Raw genomic sequence first — 27,555 nt, 5'->3', positions numbered from 1 at the left:
TTTACAGCGCAAAGTTATACAGTGTTAAATTGTGCTTTATTATTTTTTGCAGTGTAGAAAGAACATCAAAAATTTTAGAAAAACGTTAAAGGACGTTTTTCTTACAACGTTTGGCCAACGTCGTCAATATTACGTTGACCTATGTTTCATTTATGCCACTATTCCAACGTCCAAACAACGATAGAAAAGATATTGGCTCAACGTCATTTCAGCTAAAATATAACGTTTGCCTAACATCCTATTTTACCAAATCTTCCAGGATTTTAACCACTTCTACGAGCAATGTTAACATTTCTCGTAGTAGTGGTACCACATCATTCAAAATCTCTAAGGTTTATCATCCAAATGCCAAAGCAGTGACTGCAAAGGAGACTATCAAGGAAGAGAGAAAAAACTGCAACACTGACTTCATCTTCATATAGAGCCTTGTTATTAGACACCCTGAGTAAAAACGAGCGAAATCCATCAAAAAAGGGGAAAAGCTCAAAATGACAAACAAAAATGATTATGCATTAAAAAAAAAAGAAAATACTGAAGTAGACGGACAAAACACAAGAGAAAAACAGTAAGTTATCTAGAGGAAGGCACTTTTTGTCTCTACTGACAAGAAAGTTACTCAACTAATGTTGAAAGTTGTTGTTGTTGAAAGGATGCAAAAGTTGCCACCCACTGGGCCCTACATTTTCTCAAATACTAGAGACCCCATTTTTTTTCAGGAGAATAAAAAAGATAATCATTCTTTATTAAATAATTTGAAAGTCACATTCACAAACCTATCACAAACCTCCCAAGGCGTGACCGCTCGTATTTCATAGTTTTAAACCGACAGCATATTTATAATAATGGCCGTTTATTGATGTTTCTGACCCGTACCTAGGAGGAGGGGGAGGGGAGGTTAGTAGCGTGTCTGTCACCCTCCTTTTGAAAAAATGAGCCATGTTCAAAACTTTACTAAATTTATGGTTTTGCTTTTTTTTTTATTAAAAAAAGTATTGCCTTAAGCTTTTTTTTCTTTTATATATATATATATATATATATATATATATATATATATATATATATATATATATATATATATATATATATAAAATTTGTAAGTGTATTTTACAAATAGAGTGCTCAATGTTCTTAAAGAACAGAGCGATAATAAATTAGTAAAAAACACTTATCTAACTTTTTTCTTCATTTTGAAGTTTCACAATTGCTGGATCATCAGGAAGAGTTCCTCCATCAGGAAGAGAACTTTTCCTGTTGATCTAGCAATGGTGAAACTTCAAGTTGAAGAAAAAAGTTAGATGAGTGTTTTTTACTAATTTATATATATATATATATATATATAATATATATATATATATATATATATATATATATATATATATATATATATATATTTATACATATATATATATATATATATATATATATATATATATATATATATATATACATATATATATATATATATATATATATATATATATATATATATATATATATATATATATATATATATATATATATATATATATATATATATATATATAATGTATTTTTTTTCTTATTTCTTATTTCTCTTATTTATAAAAACACAATAATTTGCAAAAACGAAAATTAAATTTTGTTGCATACCAACATTAATGCAAGAAAGCTTTAAAGTTGTTTTTTTCTAACGTTAACCAATAGAACTGGTTTAAAAAAAAAGTGAATACAGCGCAGCTATGAAAGGAAAGCGTTGCATTAGGGTCATGGCACCACCTACCGCGACTTTAGGAAAACTTTTAACTTCAAAACTTCATTACTCCAAAACCATAACAGATTTTTATTTAGGGTTTTCGAATTAATATTTTATACTCAATTATTAACTAAATTATATAATTCGAATTTGAATAAAGTTATTTTTTTAATGTTATTTTTAATTTTTTGTAAGATCTAGTACGTTTCTTCACATACCGTGATAAAGCACCACCTACCGTAATCGATTCTCCACCTACCGTGTATGAAAAAAAATCGTATATTTTAAATTTACTTTTATATATCTAAATCAAGAAACAAATACATAAATTTAATATGATTACAAAACAAAGAAGACATTCGTTATAAATTTATCCACCAAAGCTTTTTTCTGAATTTAGATTTTTTTTTCTTTTTAAATTTTTTTTTTAATGTTTTTTTTTTTTTTTGTCTTTTATTTTTATTTTCTTTTGTTACAGCTTGTTTTCTTTTAGATTTTTCTTGTTTTTCTTTTTCTTTCAATTCTTTTTTTTCAGCAACTTTATTTTTACGTTCAATTTGTTTGATATCTTCTTCTACCTTTGCATTTTCTCTAGTTATTTGAATCTCTAACCATTTGGCTGAAGTTACAACGCTCGGTAATCGTTCAACTTGTTTCAGCCTTTTTTTCGTGATTGGTTGTTTTGGCCATAAAAAAAAGTCGTGTAATGGGTTTATATCTTTTATTATTTGTTTATTTGAATCTGGTGGATCTGCTGCTGATTTACTTTCACCGGATTCATCAATTATTACGCTTTTTCCAAATTCGCTAACATTACTAGATACGATTTCATTTTGCGTACTGCTAATATCTAAATACGATTCTTTATCGATTTCATTGTTCAATACATTATTGTTGGCTTCTATTAAATTTATGGTTTGTTTGGACCTATCGTTAAATTTTAGTTTTTTCCAAAAATTAAATAATTCTCTGAAGTCAGTTTTACCTCCCCATTCTTTATTTCCAGTTTTTTCAAACTGTAGCAATACTTCAGGTGCAACGTTGTCTTCAAATAAGTTTCCCACGTTATTATGGCTTAAAAGATTCGTTTCATTATTATCAATTGTGGAATTTAATTTAACACGTTGAATTACTTTTTTATAATCAACATTGTTCGCATTAAATGGGAATATTCCTGTCGACCTAAATCCGTTAATAATAATAAGTTAATTTTTTTTTCATACTTGGATCCATAACAAAATTATTCAACAACATTGGTACATTTTCTTTGCAAATTTCATTAAAATCGTTATCCAATTTAAATTGCCGACAAATGTTCTGCCATTTTTTTTTCATTGGTCCGAAAACTGACACATTTAATGGTTGTAAGATGTGTGTAGCATTAGGAAACAACGAAATCAAATGAATTCTTTCCGAAGAGCAATACATGCTGAGCTCTTTAGACAGATGCGAGCGGTGTCCATCCATGAACATATATATAGGTAATTGTGTATTAATAGATTTCAAATATGGTACTAACACATTTGTGAAGTACTCATAAAAGCATTCGGCGGTCATCCAGCCGCTGTCACTTTTACCGAGTCCCAAACCTGGTGGTGCAGCAGCAACAATAGTTTTTGGCATTCGAGCATACTTGTACAATGTTAATGATGGTGCAAATTGACCATTTGCATTTACGCAAAATAGATTTGTAAGGTTTTCCTTATCGCTGTTGTTGTATTCTTCATAAACATTTCTTCCTCTAATGCCAATTACTTTTCCAGTTTTTGGTGCTAACTCAAAGCCAGTTTCGTCTAAATTAAAAACACGAGATGGATCATTAAGGTATTGCGCATCATTGCCTAATAATTCATACACCTCATTAAACCATTTTCTTATCGATGCTTCAGTTATAAGACCTCTAGCTCGACTAATATTCTCTGCTCGTTTTTGCGATAATTCCTTACGACGACGCATAAATTTATAAAACCAGTTTTTACTTGGGATATCATCTTTAAATGGTGTTTTTATACCTCGCCCTATAACTATTTTTTGTACCGCCTTAATTAATAACTTTTTTGTAATCGCAAAACCCATGTTAGCGCACTGCATTAACCAAGCAACCAATTCATTCTCTATTTCTTCTCCAAGATATGATTTAAAGCCAGAGTTTTGCCGTTTGGGTTGGCTTTTACCAGATAATTTATCGGTAAGTCTTTAAAAATACATCTTTTTTAAAAATTATTTATTAGTGAAATAAGTTAGTTTTGTATAAAACAATGCTAAAAAAAATAAATTTAAAAAAAAAAAACATAACAAATTTACTGATTTTTTCAAAAACCACGGTAGGTGCTTCTTCACGATAGGGGGTGCCATGACCCTACACAACGTTTTGTCTTACTGTGTCGTTTTGTTGATAATTACTTTTGTCTTATTGCTTAAAAATTAAGTACTTTTTTCGAGCGTTTTTCATTGAATGGATAGGCATGCTATTCTGTTGTACAGCAAGGTTAGCGGACCATGCGTTTTGTTTTCAAAGAAAGAGATGATAAGGGGTCTTTTGCTAACAAAACCTTTAATAATTGGAATAAGCTTAAAGAAAATTATGTTACCACAAAAACAGTGTTTATCACAAACGTTGTTTGGACGAATATTATACTATTTAATCAACACTTGAAAATGTTTCTCCTACAGCTGACTATCAAATAATTAAAGAACTTTCTGAATGAATCAAATGCAAAACAGGAATTTCGAATTTATAATGAAAGCTGTTATTTATTGTGGGAAACAATATATACCCCTGTGTGGTACGCTTGAAAATGTAAATAAACTTGAAAATGTTGGTAATTAACTTTCACTGCTTAAATTAATGGGAGATTCTAACAGAGAATTGCAACAGCATTTGTTAAGTTCAAAAATGAAAAATTCTCATTATATTTCAGCAAAGAGTTTATTTCGGTTTTAGGAAAAGACACAAGGTTCCATAATAAAAGAAAAAAAGAAACCAAATGTTTTTCTGTCCTTGTGGATGCAATTAATTCTCACAACATAGAGAAACTATCACTTGTAGCTAATAGATGTGCTAGAAGTTTGTTGTGTTAGTAAAAGAGCGTGTTAGAGCAAAAGATATTTTTACTAAAATTAAGCAAACTTTTCATGACCTTAATTTTCATATTGAAAATATGACAATCTTAAGATACAGTTGTGCAGTATCAATGGATGGTTCGTTATCAGGTGTACAAACCCATTTTCTGAGCATTCAACCAAAAGCAATATACAGCCATAGCGCGTGTAATAATCTGAATTGAGTCATTAATTTTTCTTGAAAAATACCTGAAATAAGAAATGTGTTAGATATAATTAAGGAGTTTAAAAAATGGATGAAAAATAGCGCAAAGCAAACAGAACTTCTTAGCTTGGTTGTTGTAGGTGGTTGTAAGTTGGTGTACCAAAACGAAAACCAATTTCCCATATTGAATAGACCAAAGAATCTTACTAATATTTGTGTCACAAGATGGGTTGAAAATTTAGATGGGAAAAATTTAGTTTAGTTTATCCCTTCTTGATAAAATTATGAGAAGTCATTTCTAAGAATCACTGTGGCAATAGTAATGATTATGCCAAATAGCTGCATGAGTGGACTGCTGAAGACAAACGTCAAGTACTGTCTTTTCTGAAAGCGTTTGGGAGTTTTGATTTTATTACATCGCTAGTTACATTACAGCGAACTTTGTGGTTTTTTCGTGAGTCTATAGTTAAGTTGCAGGAAAAATCTAGTGACAATAGTGTAAGCCAGATAAGTTTTTAAATATTGCGTTCTTCCAGTCACTACCGCAGAATGTACACAAAGACAGGAACAACTTCGGTTTTAACTAAAAACGAGTCAACTTTAATGCACATCCGATATGACTACAAATTTTACTTAGATGTAGCAGTTAAAATGTTTGCAAAATTACATCCGAGAGGATTAGAATTTTTCCCTTTTCTTTTAGACGATTAACAATTGTTGTAATTAATTGAATACTTATCATTGAGACCAAATGTTTGTTGTTTATTTATTTCTCATTACTTACATTATATTAACAATTGGGGCAAATTTTGAGCTTCATTTTTAAAAAAAAAAAAACCTTAAATTTTTTTTTTTAAAAAAGCAGTAAAAAATTTGTCACCCTCGTAAAAAAAAGTCTGGTTTCGGGCCTGGATATTTTATTGGAGTTTTGCGGTGTAATTAGAAAATACGAGATTAATTTAGTAAAAAAAGTTAACTGGTTAATAAATTTAACTAATCTCATGAGAGAAAGTTCAAATAGTGGAAGAAATGGTCAGTCACAGGATTCGAACGTATGAACCCGTACTCTGAAAAGAAAAAAAAATTGAAACAAACAGTATTCCTTAGTAAACAGACAGGTGTTCAAAGCGAGTATTTCAAAGTAAAAGTAGATCTTTATATTTAGTAGGCAGCGAAGTTGTCAACTAATCTCTAGAAAGTGAGCAAAATATACTCTTGACTCAGATTGCTACTAATAAAGGAAGTGCCTCCACCGGAATGTCGTGCAGTGGCGGGTTTGAGGGGGGGCCATAGGGTAGTAGCCCTCCCCCCCCCCCCCCTTGAGACTTTTTTTCAGAAGTATTCTTTTTTAAATTGACTATTATTTAGAATTGGACTATTATACTGCTGACGAATGAAATTGACCTTTATACGTAATTATACGTATAATAGTCAATTATAGGTGTATAAACTTGATTATTACACTAAAGTACATAAAATTTAAAGAGAAAATTATTTACAAATGAAAATATGTGGACTGTCTTTTTTTTTTTAAAGACCTTTTTAGCCCCCTCCTTGACGAGTAACAAAACCCGCCTCTGATGCCGTGTCCTTTTTCTGTTGAAAGTAGTTTTTAACATCTAAAACAGATTTTCAGATGCTGGTGGTGGTGTGTGTTACTAGCGTAAACTGTCAGAAGAGTTAAAAATTTACGAAAATGGTAAGTCTCATATGGAAGCTATGCAGAAATAAATTACTACAGAAAGTGAAAAAAATAAAACAATCAGTTTTGAGCATGAAAAAATTTTAGATCAGAAAGATAAACGATGCAGCAGTGTTAGAAAGACTTCTTTCAATTAGAAATTTCTTAGCTGAAAGAAATTTCTAGCTTTTTCTGGATCAATTAAAAAGCTGAAAAATATATACAATGGCAGTTTTTTGGTATTAGTTGAACTTCTGGCTAAACATGATGTGGTTTTGCATGAGCAAATCAAGCGAATCAAATCAGAAGAAATTTTTTTCAGTTACCTTGGTAAATATATTCAAAGTAAAATAATTATGTTTCTAGCTAATTCAATAAGAGAAGAAATTATTATGCAGTGCAAAAAAGTAAAATACTTTTTGTTCATTCTAGACGATACAATAGACCAATCTCACAATGTCGTTGACTATTCATTTTGTTCAGAAATTGCCATAAAAAAATATTTTATTTCGTTTTTACTAGTAGACTGTCAAACAGGAGCTTACTTGACTGATGTTTTTTTAAATGAATTAAGAAACTAGGATTAGACATACAGAACTGTCGAGATCAAGGTTTTGATAACGGAACAAACATGAAAGCAAAAACATGCAAAAACTTCAGTTAGTTCAGTGTTTTTTTTCGGTTTTATTCAGAACTTGTACACCTTTTTTTCTGCATCTACAAAACAATGGCATATTCTTAAAAATTACCTTCAAAAAATAGGATTAACTCTAAAATCACTTTCAGACACTTGGTAGGAAGCACGTACAAACATTGTGAAAGCATTACGTTACCAGGTAGGAGAAATGTATATGACACGTTATATGAAATACTTAGTATTGGTTCTTTTCTTGCCGATTGCAGAAATGAAGCTAAAATGCTTGAAAATCAATTGAATAGTTTTTCTTTTCTAGTTGTCTGGTATGAGATCCTCTTTTGTATTACTGTAATTAGCAAAATGATGCAAACAAAAGATTCAGATTTAAAAAGTCTGGAGTCATAGCATGCCATGACATGAGCAATCAGCTGACAGGTGACATCACATAGGCAGAATTTCGTTGACAAGTGCCGTTTTGCAGCGGACAAAACAAGTGCAACTTTTTTGGTTTGTTTCAGTTTCTTAAGTCTGGTCCGTGTCAACGTCACGGAAGTTTTTTAATAATTAAAGGAAGTATCCAGAAGTTTCCAGAAGCATGCAGAAGCTTTCAGAACTTTCCAGAAGAAGCATCTGGAAGCATCCAGTAGCATCCAGAAATATCCAGAAACATTCAGAAGCATCCTGACGCATCTAGAAACTTCCAGAAACATCGAAAAGAAGCATCTAGAATCTTCCAGAACAGGTTCACACAGGTTCATTTTACTATATAAGAGACCTGTAAATCGACATGTAATTCAGTCAGTATATGGAACTCAATCAGTCAGTATTATCAAGACAGTTTATCAAAGTGAGTTTTATCAAAGTGTTTTATCAAAGAACATCAATACAAGAAATGAAATACAACAAGTGTTTCAATACAATACATACAGTCCACATCCAACCAAGACGTTGTGTTCCACAAAGCATTATTGTAAATGTAACACAATAAATGTAACACGGTAAATGTAACACGGTAAGCCTTGAGAAGCGTGATTGTTTATTTTTATTATTTTTATGACTTCAAGTGCAAAAATGGCTCCCAACAGTCTTGGATTGGAACTAAGAAAGAAAATTATTGGCGATTACGTAAGTGGAATGTCACAAAAAAGTATTTTTGATAAATATCGCGTGAAAAAATGGACCGTATCAAGACTATGTTCCAAATATCGTTCTACGGGGAAGTTGGCAGCAGATAACAAAGGTGGAAGACCGCGTTCCACCACTTCTAGAGAGGATTCTATGATCGTCAGATCCGTCAAGAAGGATCCCTGGATATCATCAGTCGAGATACAAAAGCAATTAGAGCTGCCTGTATTGGACCGAACAATCAGACGATGTGCTGTTGAAGCCAGATTGTTTTCTCGACGCCCTGCAAAGAAACCGCTGATTTCACTAAAAAACCAGAAGAAAAGACTCCTGTTTGCTACATCTCATATTGACTGGAATGTGCAGAAATGGCAAACTGTCCTGTTCAGTGATGAATCGAAGTTCAACATCATTGGGAGCGATGGCATTTGCCGTGTACGTCGACCGGCCGCAAAACGCCTCGATTTACGTTACTTCCATAAGACCGTGAAGCATGGTGGAGGCAATGTAATGGTCTGGGGGTGTTTTTCTGCTAACGGTTTAGGTCCAATACATCGAAACGATGGAATAATGGACCATTTCATGTAAAAAAATATCCTGAAAGATGTTATGTTACCTCATGCTGAATGGAATATGCCAATAAAATGGGTTTTTCAGCAAGACAACGATCCGAAACACACTGCAAAAGTAGTCAAGCAGTGGTTTCAAGACAACCACCTATCGGTGATGGATTGGCCGTCTCAATCTCCGGATCTCAACCCTATCGAGAACCTGTGGGAGATTGTCAACCGCAGAATTAATCGTGAAGGTGTTCCTAATAAGGATCAACTGTTTGAACAAATCCAAAAGGCCTGGGCAGCGATTCCACAAAGTTTCATTGATCACCTGATCGAATCTATGCCTCGAAGATGCAAGGCTGTGATCAACAACAAAGGATTTGCCACGAAATATTGATAGCGAAATACAGCTTGGTCAACATTTTGTCGAGTTGCACTTGTTTTGTCCAGAAGGAAATCAACTTTTTTTAATACTTTTGATTAATTTATTAATTTTCGTGTACAAATAATAAACTTTGTGATGAATAAAACTTGAAGAACTTTGTCTCTAAACTCGTTTTGTCCGATACTGTATATCCGCGTTTGGTTTTTTATTTTTATGTACATTATTTGCAAAACGTCAATTCTTCAGAGCTTAAATAAAACTGCATTGATTTCCAAAATAAATTTTTGATAGATATTTTGACATTAATGAAAAAGAATTATTTTCTAAACAAGAAATGATCTCAACTATACTTCCATCAAACGTATTACCATTAGAATATATGAAAAATAACAGGCTGCTGGATGTATTTCCAAAGCTATGCGTGGCTCTTCAAATTAAAGACACTGTGTCAATTACTATAGCCTCAGGAGAGTGAAGCTTTTCTAAACTTAAGCTGATTAAAACCTATTTAAAAGCTACAATGAATCAAGATCGACTGTGCGCACTGTTTTAAATTTGTTTTAAAATGAGATGTATCATTAATTTAACAGAGATGATAAAAAAGTTTGCAGAAGACAAAGCTCGGAGAGCTCCTATTAATCATTAAAATGTGTAATAATGTAAACGATGTTAATATTATTTTTATTACTTTTCCACTTAAAACTCAAAATTTCACAATTTTCTATTTTTATGATGATTTCTTTATTTATGTAAATTATACTTATTAAATACAGCCCATTAAAATTACACAACTGATTACGGATTAAAGAAAATCGAATAAAAAGTTGGTGTGTAGGTTACATATCGCTCCAGGGAATCAATTTTTGGTTGCACCGGACCGGGACCCTCAAATGCCACGGACCGGCACTGATTATACCCCAGTTTCCTATATATATATATATATATATATATATATATATATATATATATATATATATATATATATATATATATATATATATATATATATATATATATATATATATATATATATATATATAAAATATATATGCTTCCTGATTAACCTACTGATGGTGAAACATGCTGTTGAAGACAACAAAAATGAGATAAGTGTTTTTACTAATTTATTATTGCTCTGTTCTTTAAGAACATTGAGCACTCATTTGTAGAATGCACTAACACAATATATATACATGTATATATATATATATATATATATAAATATATATATATATATATATATATATATATATATATATATATATATATATATATATATATATATATATATATATATATATATGTATATATATATATATATGTATATATATATATATATGTATATATATATATATATATATATATATATATATATATATATATATATATATATATATATATATATATATATATATATATATATATATATAGTATTATAATTATTTAGTTTATACTAAAAACTAAATAATTATAATACTCAATTTATTTTAAACACAACTCGGAGTTTCAAGCTAACTTTTGATCATCAAAAAAATAACGACAAAAAAATATATTAAAAATACTTAAAATATAAATAGAGTGCTCTTTGGTGGTGTTAAAGATGCTGATGCTTGTTATAATTATTTAGTTTTTAGTAAAAACAAAATAATTATAATACTCAATTTATTTTAAACACAACTTGGAGTTATACGCTTAGTAAAAACTAAAGTAAAACCTTTTAACTATACTTTCACTTTCACTTTCACTTTCAGTGACGAATTCAGGATTTTTCGGTGTTTGAGGTTTGAGATTAACTATAGACACGGAGCAAACTCCGAACATTTTTATGTTTATTCTTATGTCAAATGATGCTTTTTTTGTTTGTTTGTTTGTTTTGTTTTGTTTGTTTGTTTATTTTGCCGTTTAATAACTTTTACAGTTTACAAGTTTATAAATGAAAACACTGGCGGGGCAAGTAGAAGACATTATTTTGTCTTATCACCGAGCCTCAATCGTACGTATTTACGATAACCGTATAATATATTTATACTTTACAAATTATTTATTGAAAATTATAAATGTAAAAATAAATAACAAATAGTTTTAAAAATACTACAAGAACAATATTATGTTAGGAGTAATAATCAAATAAACAAAAAAAAGAAAAACAAAAAATAAATTAATTAATTAAAGAGCACGTATTTACAAGAGTCATACTATATACATATACTATACAACTTCTTTATTGAAAAATATAAAAATAAAGTATTTAACATTTTCTAATAAAGCAGTATTTAAATAAAGAACGAAAAATTAAAAATAAAAGAGTACTTAATTTACAAAAACTGTAATATTTATGTATATTTTAAAACCAATTAGTACAAAAGTAAAATAAATAACAATTCATTGATAGTTAAAAAAAAAGACAAAATATTCAAGAACTCAGATTAGATTTCAAAATAACTTTTAAGATTAGAGGAAACATCATAACTGAATTAATGAAAAAAAGTTGATAATTTCTGAGTGAATGAATACATATTTTATATAATTGAACTATAGTTTAAAAAAAGCATTTAAAATCGGATATGTTAAAATCCATACGTAATAACACCTGTTTCAATTCATTTTTAAAGTGTTGTATACTAACTTTTTTCGAACTTACAATATTGGGAAACTTTTTCAACAATTATGGTCCACGATATTGAATTGAATGTATAATTCGTTTTGAATTATATTTAGGGACAATGTAGTTATTATCTGAAAATTTTGTCGGGTATTTATGCACTATTTTTTCAAAATAAGGCTGAAATATTTTAGGAGATAGTCACATCTTTATTTTATACATAAACATTAAAACTTGGTGTAACTTGATTTTATAAACGTTTAATGCCCCAAGTATACGCAGAAGAGGCTCGCATAGTACAATTTTATCAGTTCCAAATAATTTCTGAAGGCATGCTTTATTAGAAACTGTTAAATATTTTATTTATATATTTTTTATTACTGCGCAATTTTTTTAATTTTGCATGATTTGTACTAACCCATGCAATATTATAATAAATCAAATAACAATGAATGAAAGAAAAATATAAACTTTTTAAAGATTTATTATTTTGAAATGGTTTAGCCCTATATATTTATTTATTTATTTTATTTCGTCATTAAAAAAAGAATACAATGCCGTTTTATATAAATAAAATTTACATGACCGGGGTTAAAAGAAGAAAATATTTGCCTTATCACTACGCCCCGAAATATAATGGTAACATTTTCTGATATTTTTTTCTCAATGCTTTTTATATGATCACTCCAATGTAAATGTTCATCTAATATTGCGCCCAAAAAGTTTACTGAAGTTTTTATTTTAATGTTAGCGTTATTGATTATTAGATTTGTCAATTTAATGGGAATATTTTCTTATTTATTTACTTTATGGAATAAAATAAGTTTGGTTTTATTCACATTTAGAGAGTTTATTACCTATAAACCACTCATTAACCTAACCCAACTGTTCGTTAGCTGTTTCAAAAAGTGTTTTAATACCTCTGTGGGAATAAAAAAGATTGGATTCATCTGCAAAAAGAATACAATATAAGAAGTCTGTTGCTAAATTTAAATCATTTATGTATACTGAGACCAATAAGGGTCCTAAAATAGAGTCCTGGGGGACACCACAAATTGCAGCATATGGAATTGTTTGTTTTTGCTCATATTGCTTTCAATTGGTCAAATAACTTTTGAACCAAAGTAAGTTATTATTTTTTACTCCCATAATATTCAAGTTTTTTTTATTAGTATACTATGGTTTATTAGTATATTATGTTTATTAGTATACCATGGTTTATTAGTATATTAAATTTTATTAGTCTATTATGCTTTGCAAAAAATTGCGTTGATTGGAGCATGGGAACAAAAAAACTCAAAAAATTTTTTGTACTATTTTCAACTAGACTTATATTCATCGATAAATTTTAAGTTTCATAATATTATCTCTCAGTGTTCAAAAGTTATGACTATATAATAAGTCTATGAATATAAGTCTAGTAGTAAATTTTATAAACTTGTTACTCCTCACGTTTTGGGGAGGGGTGGATGAAATTTAAAGGTTTTTATGTTCCTAGCCTGCAACCATCGCAATTTTTGCAAAGCATCATTAACTGAAAAAAGTATAAACCAACAAATGTTTGGAGTTTGCTCCATGTCTTGAAGTTAGCTCAAACACCATAAAATGCTGAATCATCACTAGCTGCTCTACTTTGGTATTGAGCACTCTTTATATATGCCAAGACCCCGATTCTGGGTATCCAGAAGAAAATACTGGGTCCGATTCCGGGTACCCGGCACCGAGTCCATTTTTATAAGTTGGAATTAAAGCTTGTGAAATCTCAATCACTGAATTGTTTTCACAAAAAAACGCTGATTAATTTGCGCTAATTAAGTTTGCTTATTTTTTTAAATTTTTTTAACATTATATTTTGCCGTTTAGTAAATATAACAGTTTCCATAAATTTGCAATTAAGTTAATGGCTGGAGCAAGAAGAAGGGATTGATTTGCCTTATCGCCGAGCACCGTGTTACAATATATAATTTTTACAAAGTTGTTTCAAGAATATATAGTATAAAAAAAATTAAATGAATGTTTACAAAAAATATATAAAAAAATAAAGTAAGATATCGTTTAATACATAATATCATAAATAGATTGGGTAAAAGTAAGAGTGAATATATAAAACTTTATATATATTTAAGTAAAATATATAAAAGATAAAGTAAGATATCGTTTAATACATAATATCATAACTAGATTGGGTAAAAGTAAAAGTGAATATATAATAACTTCATACAAAAAAAAAATAAAAAGCGAGAAAATGTGATTTTTGATCATTTTTGATTACAAGGAATAGTCACCTTGTTTTTCAGTTTTTATATTATATATCTGATCTATTTTTAAAAGAAAGACTTATAATAATATAAATCAAAATCTGTGTTTAATAAAAACTGTTTTAAATCAGTTTTGAACTGATGTAGAGATTTTTTTTCTTCCGGAAACAATGTTTGGGAATCTTTTCCATAAAAGTGTTCCGCGATTCTGAATTGAATAAGAAATTTGTTTAGAATAAGATTTTGGTTCGACAAAGTTGTTTGCGGATAATCTTGTAGCATATTTATGGTGTATTTCTTTAAAATAAGTTTCAAATATTTTGGGGGACAGTCCATATTTTGTTTTATACATGAACAAGATGGATATTAAGTTTGAAAATATTCAGGGCACCAATTATACGTAAAAGAGGTTCACAAGGAATCGCTCTACCAGCTCCAAATATGATTCTAACAGCATGTTTTTGCTTGCTATAAAGTTTTTTTAGTTTAGTGTGATTAGTACTTGCCCACATGATGTTGCCGTAAGTTAAGTAACTATGTATAAAGGAAAAAAACAAACTTTTTAAGGACTTAAAATTTAAAAGTGGATTAAATATATCTAGTTTCCTTTTAATAAACAAAAATTTAAAAGTGGGTTAAATATATCTAGTTTCCTTTTAATAAACAAAAATTTAAAAGTGCGTTAAATATATCTAGCTTCCTTTTAATAAACAACTATATGTTCACTCAAGAATATATAGCACTTTTTGCAATATATTCTGATATATTGCTAAAAAGAAAATTCTCAAATTCTCCAAATTTTAAATTTTAAAATATTTTAAATAAAAAAAAATCATATTTCCAACTATACCTTTTTGCAAATCAAGTCCATGTATGCAATGTGTCGTGTATGTTATGCAATGTGTCGTGTATGTTATGCAATGTGTCGTGTATGTTATGCAATGTGTCGTGTATGTTGTGCAAGCTTTTGTTCTAATAGCTCTATACACTTATCTGCAGACATTGGTCCTGTTATACGAATTTAGCCTAAGGTCAAGAACTGACAATTTTGTGCATGAAATTTAATAATTATATGTGGCGACAGTTACGTAGAGATGTCCATTCATCAAAATATAAAGAAAATCTTTCTCCAACACCGACACCGTTTTTTTTGCCGGCTATATCAGTAATTAAAAAGCTCCTAATATCTTTGCTGTAATACACAGCTATTTTTTCACTGTGTTAACTGTTATGGGTAAACTTTTGAACCATGTAGCTATAAGACCTGCGCGTATACCACTAGAACGCCATATAACGTTGAACGAAAATCCATTAAAGGCTGTTAATCGTGCAAGTGTTGCATGAAATGATTTTTCTTCTGGCTCCAATATCGGAAAATAATTGGTTAACGTTTTTTTGTTGTTGTTGTTGGTGGTGGTTCATCTGGTGTTTGCTGAAAAAGTAGCTGATGTGAACTTAATTTTATGGAAGGAAGGTAAGAGCTTATGGAGATCTTTCGTTGAGCCACCTCCAATTTTTAAAAGCATTTTGCATTCAGAATACTTACTCATTGCTTTCTGCCATTTTTATTCTCGTGAAAAATGTTTCCAAACCATAGAATTACTATTTTTGTTATATTCCATGAAGAAAGCCATTATAATTTTAAAAAATTTACTGATCAAATAACCAGCAATTTTAATTTAATTAAAACTAGTACTATAAAATAGTCACAAACAAATAATGTCTAATTGACATAAAAATTGTAAGAAACTTGAATAAATGCAACTAAGCACCAACAAATTTTAAGAATGTAATTGCAATCCAATTTCAATTAATATAATAAATGCAATCCAATTATTCATAAACATAGTTCGAATTTGATTGCAATCAAACGAAAAAAATATAATTCAGGAATTTACAATATGAAAATAGTCATATCTCCACCGAAGAAACTTTAATTTAAAAATGTTTAACCAAAAACGGTTAAATTTTCGGGATCAAATGTCTAATCCCGGGATTTCAGTATCCCGGGATTCCCAACCCTATATGTAAGTGTATGTGTGTGCTTTTTATACGTATCATACCCAGCAAATTAATTTATTATTATTTTACGGAACAATCAGATCATAAGTCATTTTTAGATAAACTATTATAATCTAACAGAGCTATTGCATTTATAAAACATGCACCTTTTATAAAAATGTTGTAAATGCAATCTTTATACATAAAATTTTTCTTCATAAATCTTTTTTAAAATTTTACATACAATCTTTACATTTAAAGTACCGTTGTTTCCTTGAAACACTCTGCAAAAATAATACACAATTAAATTTGTTAATCCAAAAAAAAAAAATTTCTTTGTATTTTGTCAATATTTTACGTTGTAGTTTATTGCTTTTTTAAAAAAATGCACAATTCTTAAATTGATAAACTTGATTATAAAAATTTGAAACACGTATTTTTTGCTTGTGGGTCTTTATTATTTTATATTTTTGGTTGAAATATTTAAAGGATACCCGAATGCTGGTGTGATAAATCTTCACGCTAAAACTTTCACGCAAAGAATTTCATGCAAAAACTTTTGACGTGAACGTAAGTGCTTTTGTAAACTAAAATAAAAATGGCTAAATTTACCGTTTCTCAAATTAAAGACCTATTAGATATTCATGAGAATACTTTATGAAAAACATTTAACGAGAAATTTGATCAAATGGAAATTAAGCTAATAAATCTTCAAGAAGAAAATACAAAACTAAAAAAGAAACTAATGAACTAAGGAAATCGGCGGAGTTTCTTAGCGAGAAATATGAATCAATTGTGCAAGAACTTTCCGAAATAACAAAAAAAGCCAAACTTATCAACCCAAAATGATATAACAAACGTTGTTGTCAAAGACAAACTAGCTGAGTTGGAAGACAAGAGCAGAAAAAATAATCTAAGATTTACGGAAATTGAAGAAGAAGAAAATGAAACGTGGGAATTGAGCGAGGAAAAGATTCAAAATGTTTTAAAGACAAAACTTGGATTTAAAAGTAATGTTAAAATTGAACGGGCACACAGGACGGGGACAAAAAGGAGCAATGGCAAAAAGTATAACAGAACCATAATAGTTAAATTTTTAAACTATAATGACAAAAAAACTGTGTTGGATAACTAAGTTCAGTTAAAATTTTGGAACGATCAATTTTACGTAAATGAAGACTACAGCGAAAGAACTTTAGAATTGTGAAAACAGTCATTTAAAGAAGCAAAAGTTTTGAGAGCCAAAGGTAAATATGCTAAAGTTGTATATAATAACGCGCTTGTAACGCGCGACTTTTAAGAAATTCTTTTATCATACAATTATTGATTTTATCTTTATTATTCTTTTTTTAAATTTTTATTGTTTTTAAATATTAAAATGAATTCAAATTGTTCTAAGAATTTTTAATATTTTTCAATTAAATGATTTTATACTGAACAAAGAGTCCGATCCGGATCAAAGTTATTTTAGTGAAACAGATGCGTTACAAAGCAACTACAGCTATTTTTATAATTTTGAATTGAAAGAATTTCTTGAGCGTGATAAATTTAATGCAATTCATATAAGAAGTTTAAAAGTAGTCCTTGCAATAGTCTTTGCAATAGTCTTTGCAATAGTTTGCAATAGTTTTGAGGAAAATCTAACTGTTTTTACTGTAATATGAAAATATGTAACTGAAACTTGGTTTAGTTCTGATGACTTAAATTTAGATAATAGTTTTAAAATACCGGGCTATAACTTGATTTCATTAGGGCGGAAAACAAATAAACGAGGCGGTGGTTTAATTATATATATAAAAGAAAACCTACGGTATTATATTAGGCATGGCATGAGTATTTCTGACGTCAATATAGAGGTTTTAACTATTGAAATATTGATCAATAAAACAAAAAACATTGTGATTAGCTGTTATCGCCCACCTACTAGCGAAGTTAAAACATTTAGTACATTTTTACATGATAATGTTAAAAATAAATGCAACCACGAAAAGAAATTATTTTACATATAAGGTGATCTGAATTTAAATTGCTTTGAGTATCACGTCAAAAAAGACATTATTGGGTTTTATAAAGGCCTATTTGAAAATGGAGCAGTTCCTCGAATAAACAAACCAACTAGAATTACTCAAAACAACTTCCTTAATTGATAACATTATAACCAACGATATTTTTAATAATTCGCTTAAAAAAGGCATTATTAAAAGTGACATATCGGATCATTTGCTTATTTTCTTTTCAATAGATATTTATGCGAAAATTTTGTTTAATGAAAAAAAATCATTTAAAAAACGAATTTTTCATAATAAAAGCTTAGAATCTTTTAAATATCAACTTTCTTTAGTTGGGATATTATCAACTTTTCTGAAGACATTAATTTAATATACAAATCTTTTTTTTTAATTTTTTATGAAATTTATGACATTAATTTTCCCAAAGTAGAAATAAATTACAAACATAAAAAAGTTAAATCGCCATGGATTAGTAAGGGTATTCTAAAATCTCCTAAAATTAAACGAAAACTTTATATTAAATATTTAAAATCAAAAACAACTGAGAGTAAGACCATTTATAAAAATTTCGTAAGACTATTTGAACGCCTAAAGAAAAATTCAAAATCAACATATTACACTAATTTACTTGAAAAATACAAATTAAACTCAAAATGCACTTCGCAACTAATAAACGAAATTACTGGTAACACTAAATAAATGTCGCAATCTTTGCCCTCAGTTATTAAAGTAGATGATAATTTTTTTCTTGATCAAAAAACAATTGCTTCCGAATTTAACTGTAGGACCAAACCTAGCCGAAAAAATTCCAAACCGATGGTTTAAAAATAGCAAAAATTATTCCTATATTTAAAGGAAGAGAAAAAACTAATGCAAAACACTATTGTCCAACTTCTATCCTCTCTGTTTTTTTTTCATCTTTTTATAAAAAATAAAAAAACTGCCAATTAACATGCCTCATCTTGTTATTGATAATATACAAATTAAACAAGTAACAGTAACCAACTTTCTAGGTGTTTGTATAAATAAGAATCTTAAAATGGAAAAATCACATTAAAAACTTATCAAGTAAAATTTCAAAAAGTATAGAAATATTGTACAAAGCAAGAAATGTTTTAAAAAAACATACTTTAATACAATTATATCACTCATTCATTGTCACATAAACTATGCAAACATTTTTTGGGGTAGTACAAATAAAAATTAATTTTAATAAACCTCTTTATTGTCAGCAGAAGCACATAGTTCGTCTTATATATTTTAAAAACCGTTATACTCATGCTAAGCCTCTATTATTTGAAATGAAAGTTTTTAATATATGAGCTTAAACCAATTCATCACCGATTTCCATAATTTGTATTAATCAAAAGATAAAAATAAATACATTTTACGCAATGATAATTTTATTAGGCAGCCCATTTTTAAAACAAATCTTTTTAAATCAAATTTTCTATTAATTATCACGGACCACTCTTTTGGAATAAAATAATTTAAAAAATTTTTACCGAGGATTTTATTCATCAAAGTAACTACTTTTCTTTTAAACGAAAGCTTAAAGAACTCATTTTTACAATCGAAGATTTAACGATATACTTTTAAGACTTTTTAGTGATCTTCCTTTTTACCCTCTATTTAAACATGAATTTATAAAAATTATATATGTATCATTAACAACTGTGATATGTAATAATGTATCTTGCATTTGTAACGGAATATTTTAAGTTTCTTACTTCGTTGACTTATTTTTTACCTTGCAAATATCATGTAAATTTTAACACGAACATTTCTTAGCGGTACTCGACGACAAGACGTATGGCCTTCTACGAGTCCCCGCGTTCTTTTATTATTTAATAACGATCATCATATAAATATATATATATATATATATATATATATATATATATATATATATATATATATATATATATATATACATATATATATATATATATATATATATATATATATATATATATATATATATATATATATATATATATATATATATATATATATATATATATATATATATATATATTGTTATATATTTGTATTTTAAATATTGTAACGAAGTGCTTAAATAAAATATAATAAATTGGACAAAAAATAAATAAATTTTGTAAAACTGTTTTAGTTTATTGCAATAAAAAATTTTGAAATTTTCCAGAAATTTCAAAAAAACCAAGACCATTGTTTAATAAATCAAGTTCATCATGTTGTAAAGTATATGAAGATATATTTTGAATATTATTTTGGTTAACTAATAGATTTTCTAAGTAAACGTAATTTTTTCTCGTGAGCTATAATGATTGAGTGTTTTTTACTTTTTAATATTATTTCTGATTACTTTAATTAAAAGATACTATCGTACTTCTTACTTGAGGTCTTTAATTTTCTAGTTCTGTATTCAATCGTTTCTTTTCGTTCATTCTTTTATAAGAAGCACTTTTAGGCAATCGTTTTTTAATCAAGACTATACCATTAAAGTTTGCATACAGTGCAACATACCGCATGCAAACAGTGACGGATCCAGGATTTTTTGGTATATGAGATAGCTAAGTTCCAGACATGGAGCAAACTCCAAACATTTGCTCCATGACTGGAGGTTAGCTATCTCATACACCAAAAAAAATTCTGGATCCGTCACTGTTTGCATGCGGTATGTTGAATCCAAGATATTTCGAAGAAACTTAAAGGTGGTCGCCCAGTAAAAAATATGTAAAAAATCAAATTTTTGTTATTGGCGTAGTTTAAAAAAGAAATTTTTCCAAAATTTACTTCCTATAATGACATGTATTAGTTTGTTGCCTTAGCAACATCCTTAGGAACACTTTTTTTGGTTGTTTTGGGCCAAAATTATTAACCAAACTTGATATAATAAACTTTCTTAAGAATGAAGAAACTTAAAACCTAAAAGGATTTATTGATACAGAAAAACACCAGGAAGGAGAAGATAACTATTCTAAACGATCATTTTAATTTTTTTATTATTATTTTGATAGTTTTCTCTGTTTGTGATATTTCAGACTTAAAACAAGCATATCTGAGCTTCTATGAATTATTTTTGAATGAAATTTTCAGGGTTTGTTCATCTGTATATAAGTTAGTATGTGAACTAGAATCTATTTAATTCTTTGAGTATTTTAGGAGTTACGAGATCGTTTTTGCTGAACTTTACCCCTTTTTTTAATTTCCCCAATAACGTAGAGCTACCATTATGGATCTAAACATAATTATAAGTTTTTACTGGTTCACATACAAATTTAATGTATATCCTGCATGCAAACCAAACATCATGCAAAACTAAGGTACATATAACTAGAACTCTTTGTTTTAAGAATGTGATGTTTTAAGCATTTATTTGCTGATTCAGCATTAAAGAATATAAAGTATTATTACTATTATTTATTTATTTTTAAATATAATACAAATATAACTTCTTTATGCTGAAAAATAAAATAAACTTACCAACAAATTGTATTTTTTATTTTTTTACAAGACAACCACCATAAATAGTTTGCAGTTTTTGAAAATTTTTATTTATAGACGAGCCGTGTTGCTTTTAAAGCGAAGTTTAACTGTGTTTAAATGAATACATTTAAACTGTGTTTAAATAAAAAAAAATAATCCTGATACAGAGCACAAAGTTTAAGTATGAAGCTGGTAAAAGGAAGTATATATACTTGGAAATATTTAAATAGGTTTAGTGAGTCTGAACAATAAAAATGAAATTAGTTGTAACTATAAAATATACCATTGAGCGGTAGAGTCTTTTTTTTCTTGTTTAAAACGCTTAACTAAGGAGAAGATTCATTTATATTATATTATAATACTCAGTATTATAATAATGATGCTATAATATAAAATAAACTTTTTTCCTAACAGTTGAATAGAACTCTACGCTTCGTATCTAAAACAGTAGGCACGTCGATGCATTTTTTTTTGCATAAAACATTAACCAATGAATGCATAACTGAAGCCACACCTGAAATAACGATTTTTAGTTAAAATGACTGTTTTGTTATCTAAAGTGATCTCGAGTTGGTTGAATCGAGTTGTACAAATTTTGCTCAGTAATATAATAATACCTAATTATCAAATTGATTTATATAAGAAAAAATATAACGCCATTTAGAGTCGTTGCTAGACATCCCCACACACCCGAATTAGGAATGGGGAGCCCATCAATTTTAGAGGATTTATTCAGAAACTTAGGGGCACTTTTCAGAATTCAGAAAGCCTATTGCTTTTTGGTAATACCTAGTGGAAAATATTTCAATATTTTGGATCCCTGATAGATGATTTTGAGGGAGGGAGGGGGGCTACGACCTCCTGGCCGCGGCACTGACATTGTTAGTTAACCGCTGATTAGTAGTACGATATCATGTAAATTCGGTCATCTAAGAAAAATTGTTAAAATAACAAATCATTCTTAAATTACATTTTACAAAGTTTTTTGAAATATAATATTCTCATTGATATCGTTTATATGAATCAATAAAAAATAATAATCTTTGTAATTTTAATGAAAAAAACTAGCTTCAATGCTAATTTTATATTTAAATTTGTACTGATAAATAACTTTACACAAAGTATATTGCTCATAAGGCATATACTAAATTTATAATATAAAATTAGTATATGCTTAATGAGCAATATATTTTGTTTAATAGTTCAATAAGGTATTAAAAATTTGATATTGTTTTCTCAAAAAAAAAGAAGTTCAAGAAACTAAAAACTCGAAAATTAAAAACATTTCTAAGGTCACTGTATATCTTTTAACGTTAAAATATACAAACAAGTTGTCGCAAAAATATGTTGACCGTGTACCGGAAAAACTTTTTGAAACGATTCTCTTGTAAACAACCAATTAAATAATTTCAGCTTTCAAAGAACAACCCTCTATATAAGTTATAAAATACAGCTTGTCATAGTAAAAATATTAATTAGTCTTTGTAGATCGAACTTCCTTCGTATCCTTTATTATATGGAAAATTCACATCATACACTTAAGAAAGTTACTTAAGCTAAGTAACTTTCTAAAGTGTATGATGTGAATTTTGACTAAACTACTTAACTATAATTTGATACATAGCTTTAAATTTTTTTCCCAATGAATTTATTAGTTGTTCACAAGCAACACAAGTTTTGAACAGTTTTTTTCAATGTATTGAAAATTGGTTTGTTTCAATTCAATGTATTGAAAATCAATTTTCAACGTATTGAAAATCAATTTTCAACGTATTGAAAATCAATTTTCAAGGTATTGAAAATCAATTTTCAAGGTATTGAAAATCAATTTTCAAGGTATTGAAAATCAATTTTCAAGGTATTGAAAATCAATTTTCAAGGTATTGAAAATCAATTTTCAAGGTATTGAAAATCAATTTTCAAGGTATTGAAAATCAATTTTCAAGGTATTGAAAATCAATTTTCAAGGTATTGAAAATCAATTTTCAAGGTATTGAAAATCAATTTTCAAGGTATTGAAAATCAATTTTCAAGGTATTGAAAATCAATTTTCAAGGTATTGAAAATCAATTTTCAAGGTATTGAAAATCAATTTTCAAGGTATTGAAAATCAATTTTCAAGGTATTGAAAATCAATTTTCAAGGTATTGAAAATCAATTTTCAAGGTATTGAAAATCAATTTTCAAGGTATTGAAAATCAATTTTCAATGTATTGAAAATCAATTTTCAAGGTATTGAAAATCAATTTTCAAGGTATTGAAAATCAATTTTCAAGGTATTGAAAATCAATTTTCAAGGTATTGAAAATCAATTTTCAAGGTATTGAAAATCAATTTTCAAGGTATTGAAAATCAACTTTCAAGGTATTGAAAATCAATTTTCAAGGTATTGAAAATCAATTTTCAAGGTATTGAAAATCAATTTTCAAGGTATTGAAAATCAATTTTCAAGGTATTGAAAATCAATTTTCAAGGTATTGAAAATCAATTTTCAAGGTATTGAAAATCAATTTTCAAGGTATTGAAAATCAATTTTCAAGGTATTGAAAATCAATTTTCAAGGTATTGAAAATCAATTTTCAAGGTATTGAAAATCAATTTTCAAGGTATTGAAAATCAATTTTCAAGGTATTGAAAATCAATTTTTAAGGTATTGAAAATCAATTTTCAAGGTATTGAAAATCAATTTTCAATGTATTGAAAATCAATTTTCAAGGTATTGAAAATCAATTTTCAAGGTATTGAAAATCAATTTTCAAGGTATTGAAAATCAATTTTCAAGGTATTGAAAATCAATTTTCAAGGTATTGAAAATCAATTTTTAAGGTATTGAAAATCAATTTTCAAGGTATTGAAAATCAATTTTCAAGGTATTGAAAATCAATTTTCAAGGTATTGAAAATCAATTTTCAATGTATTGAAAATCAATTTTCAATGTATTGAAAATCAATTTTCAATGTATTGAAAATCAATTTTCAATGAATTGAAAATCAATTTTCAATGTATTGAAAATCAATTTTCAATGTATTGAAAATCAATTTTCAATGTATTGAAAATCAATTTTCAATGTATTGAAAATCAATTTTCAATGTATTGAAAATCAATTTTCAATGTATTGAAAATCAATTTTCAATGTATTGAAAATCAATTTTCAATGTATTGAAAATCAATTTTCAATGTATTGAAAATCAATTTTCAATGTATTGAAAATCAATTTTCAATGTATTGAAAATCAATTTTCAATGTATTGAAAATCAATTTTCAATGTATTGAAAATCAATTTTCAATGTATTGAAAATCAATTTTCAATGTATTGAAAATCAATTTTCAATGTATTGAAAATCAATTTTCAATGTATTAAAAATCAATTTTCAATGTATTGAAAATCAATTTTCAATGAATTGAAAATTGTTCTAAAAATAACATTGGTTTGTTTATGTTAATTATGCCTGAAATAACATAAACAAACCAATGTTACAGAATCTAAAAACTTACCGTAGCCATTATTGGAAGGGTCTCAAATTATCCCACACCTTGCGTAAACACAAAAGTAGAGAAAAACTACCGAGAGAAGTATACTCGATGAGATCATCTTTAATGCGAACTTGAAGCAGTCACTTGATTAACAATCGCGATTACAAAAGAAAAAATAAAACTGCGTGATAACTAAAAGACAATAAGATATTTAGAATAAAAAAAACAACCTGTAATCTACAATTTTATTTACAAATACCGGTTGTCTTTTTTTAATTTCTTACTTAAATTTCATATTTTTTGGTTTACATCTTTTTTTTAATGAACTTGTTTTAGTTTATATTTTAGCATAACTTTTTTTATATTTCCGCATAAATTAACTTATATTTCCGTATAATTTAATTTATATTTTCGCACAACCCTGGAAACTTCTTATATAATATTAACAAAACTTTACAGTAGTAGTGCTCATTTGTGCGTGTTTGAAACGGAACTCTTAACAGCCATTTCAACCAAAGTAATGGCGAGGAAGAATCGCAGTACTCTTAAAACATAAACCAAGTTTTACAGTTTTACTTTTACTTTTAAAATTGCATTTCGGCAACATCTCTTTAATTTTGATTTATCGCATTTGTTAGCCATTTTCTAAAGTCTGTTGTTTATTAGATAATGTTAAAAATCCATAATCAAACAATACGCCTTAGAGGCCAATGTGGTTGGGGTCGTCTATAAATTACGTTGGGCAGTTTTTGACATTTTTTGATTCCTTAGCTTGGTCTAGTGGATACCGCCCCAAGTTAGTAAATCGAAGATTCTAGGTTCACTTCTCGGAATCGAAACTATTATTATTTTTTTTAAATTAGTGTACAAAGGTTTTTTTTCATGCTGCACACTTTTTTGCACTAACTAGTTAAAGTTCTTACCATATAAAGTCAAAGCGCAGAACTTGCACTGCTCATAGACTGTTACAGCCGTGACAGTCCGTTAACAGGCCTTTTAATACCAAGTTGTATGTATTTTGATAAGAATTGACCAATTTATGACGTTTTAAGTTAAAAAAAACCTCAAATTCGATCACAGTTTCTTTAAGAAATCCATATATCAAAAATTCGCTACTCAAAATACCATAACTTTTTGTAGAATTATTCAATTTTGATCATTTTTTCACCTTTAAAATACTAAATTAAAAACCTTTTCAATGATATATAACAATTTAGTGTTTGAATAATTTAAAAATTTCATGTCACGTTCCTAATATATAGCGTTTAAATTTAATCTAATTTACGATTGGATTTAATCTTATAAACGTGTATAAGTCTTGGAGACGAAAATATAGATATTAGAAACTTTCTAATATTAATATTTTTGTCTTGTTTAATTTTGTCTTATTTGTACCTATTTGAACAATGTGGCTTAAACTGTTATGTAAGTCTTCTGACCAATGGCTATTCAGTTTTATTAAATACTATATTAGCTGACCGGACCCGTAAAAATACGGGTCTAAACCAAACAGACCATTTCTATACTTATCTAATCCACAATAATAATTTCTATACTTATTTCTTATTTACTTCAATATTTTTAGTACCGCTTTTTGCATTTAACCTGGTGGTTTTTTGCACGATTCTGATGTTTTTTTCATTTTATCTGGCGGTTTTTTGCATTTAATCTGGCGGTTTTTTACATTTAATCTGACGGTTTATTGCTTTTAAACTGGCAGTTTTGCTTTATCATCATAAATAGTTGTGCTTATATTGCTTCATTTAATTTAACTTCTTTGTATACAATTTATGCCTGTTTTTTCTTTAATTTTTTAAAACTCTTAAATGAACTAACGTACGAAGACAATCCATAAAAAGTAATGCTGAAGTAAGAAATTTGATCATTAACGATAACTTTAATAACGATAGATTAGATAACATTAACTTGTTAACGAAGGGGGAAAGTGTAAAAGAAGTATCTCGTAACTCGTTGATGGAAGTGATTGTTGATAGAAGGCTGTAACTACTTCGTTAACGGAGTGTACACATCGACTAAGTAAGATTTAGGCGTAGTTGATTTTTCAATCAACATGTAGATACATCTAGAAACATGTTAGAAAGTTTCTAGTATCTATATTTTTGTCTTTAAGACTTATATACGTTTATGAGACTAAATCTAATCGTCAATTAGATTAAATTTAAACGCTTTATATTAGGTACGTAACATGAAATTTTTAAATTAATCGAACACTAAATTGTTATATAACATTAGAAAGGTTTTTAATTTAGTATTTTAAAGGTAAAAAAATGATCAAAATTGAATATTTTTACAAAAAGTTATGGTATTTTGAGTACCGAATTTTTGATATATGGA

Source organism: Hydra vulgaris, chromosome 02 (genome assembly GCF_038396675.1).
Source record: "Hydra vulgaris chromosome 02, alternate assembly HydraT2T_AEP".
Taxonomy (NCBI): domain Eukaryota; kingdom Metazoa; phylum Cnidaria; class Hydrozoa; order Anthoathecata; family Hydridae; genus Hydra; species Hydra vulgaris.
This window is presented reverse-complemented; position numbering follows the sequence as displayed.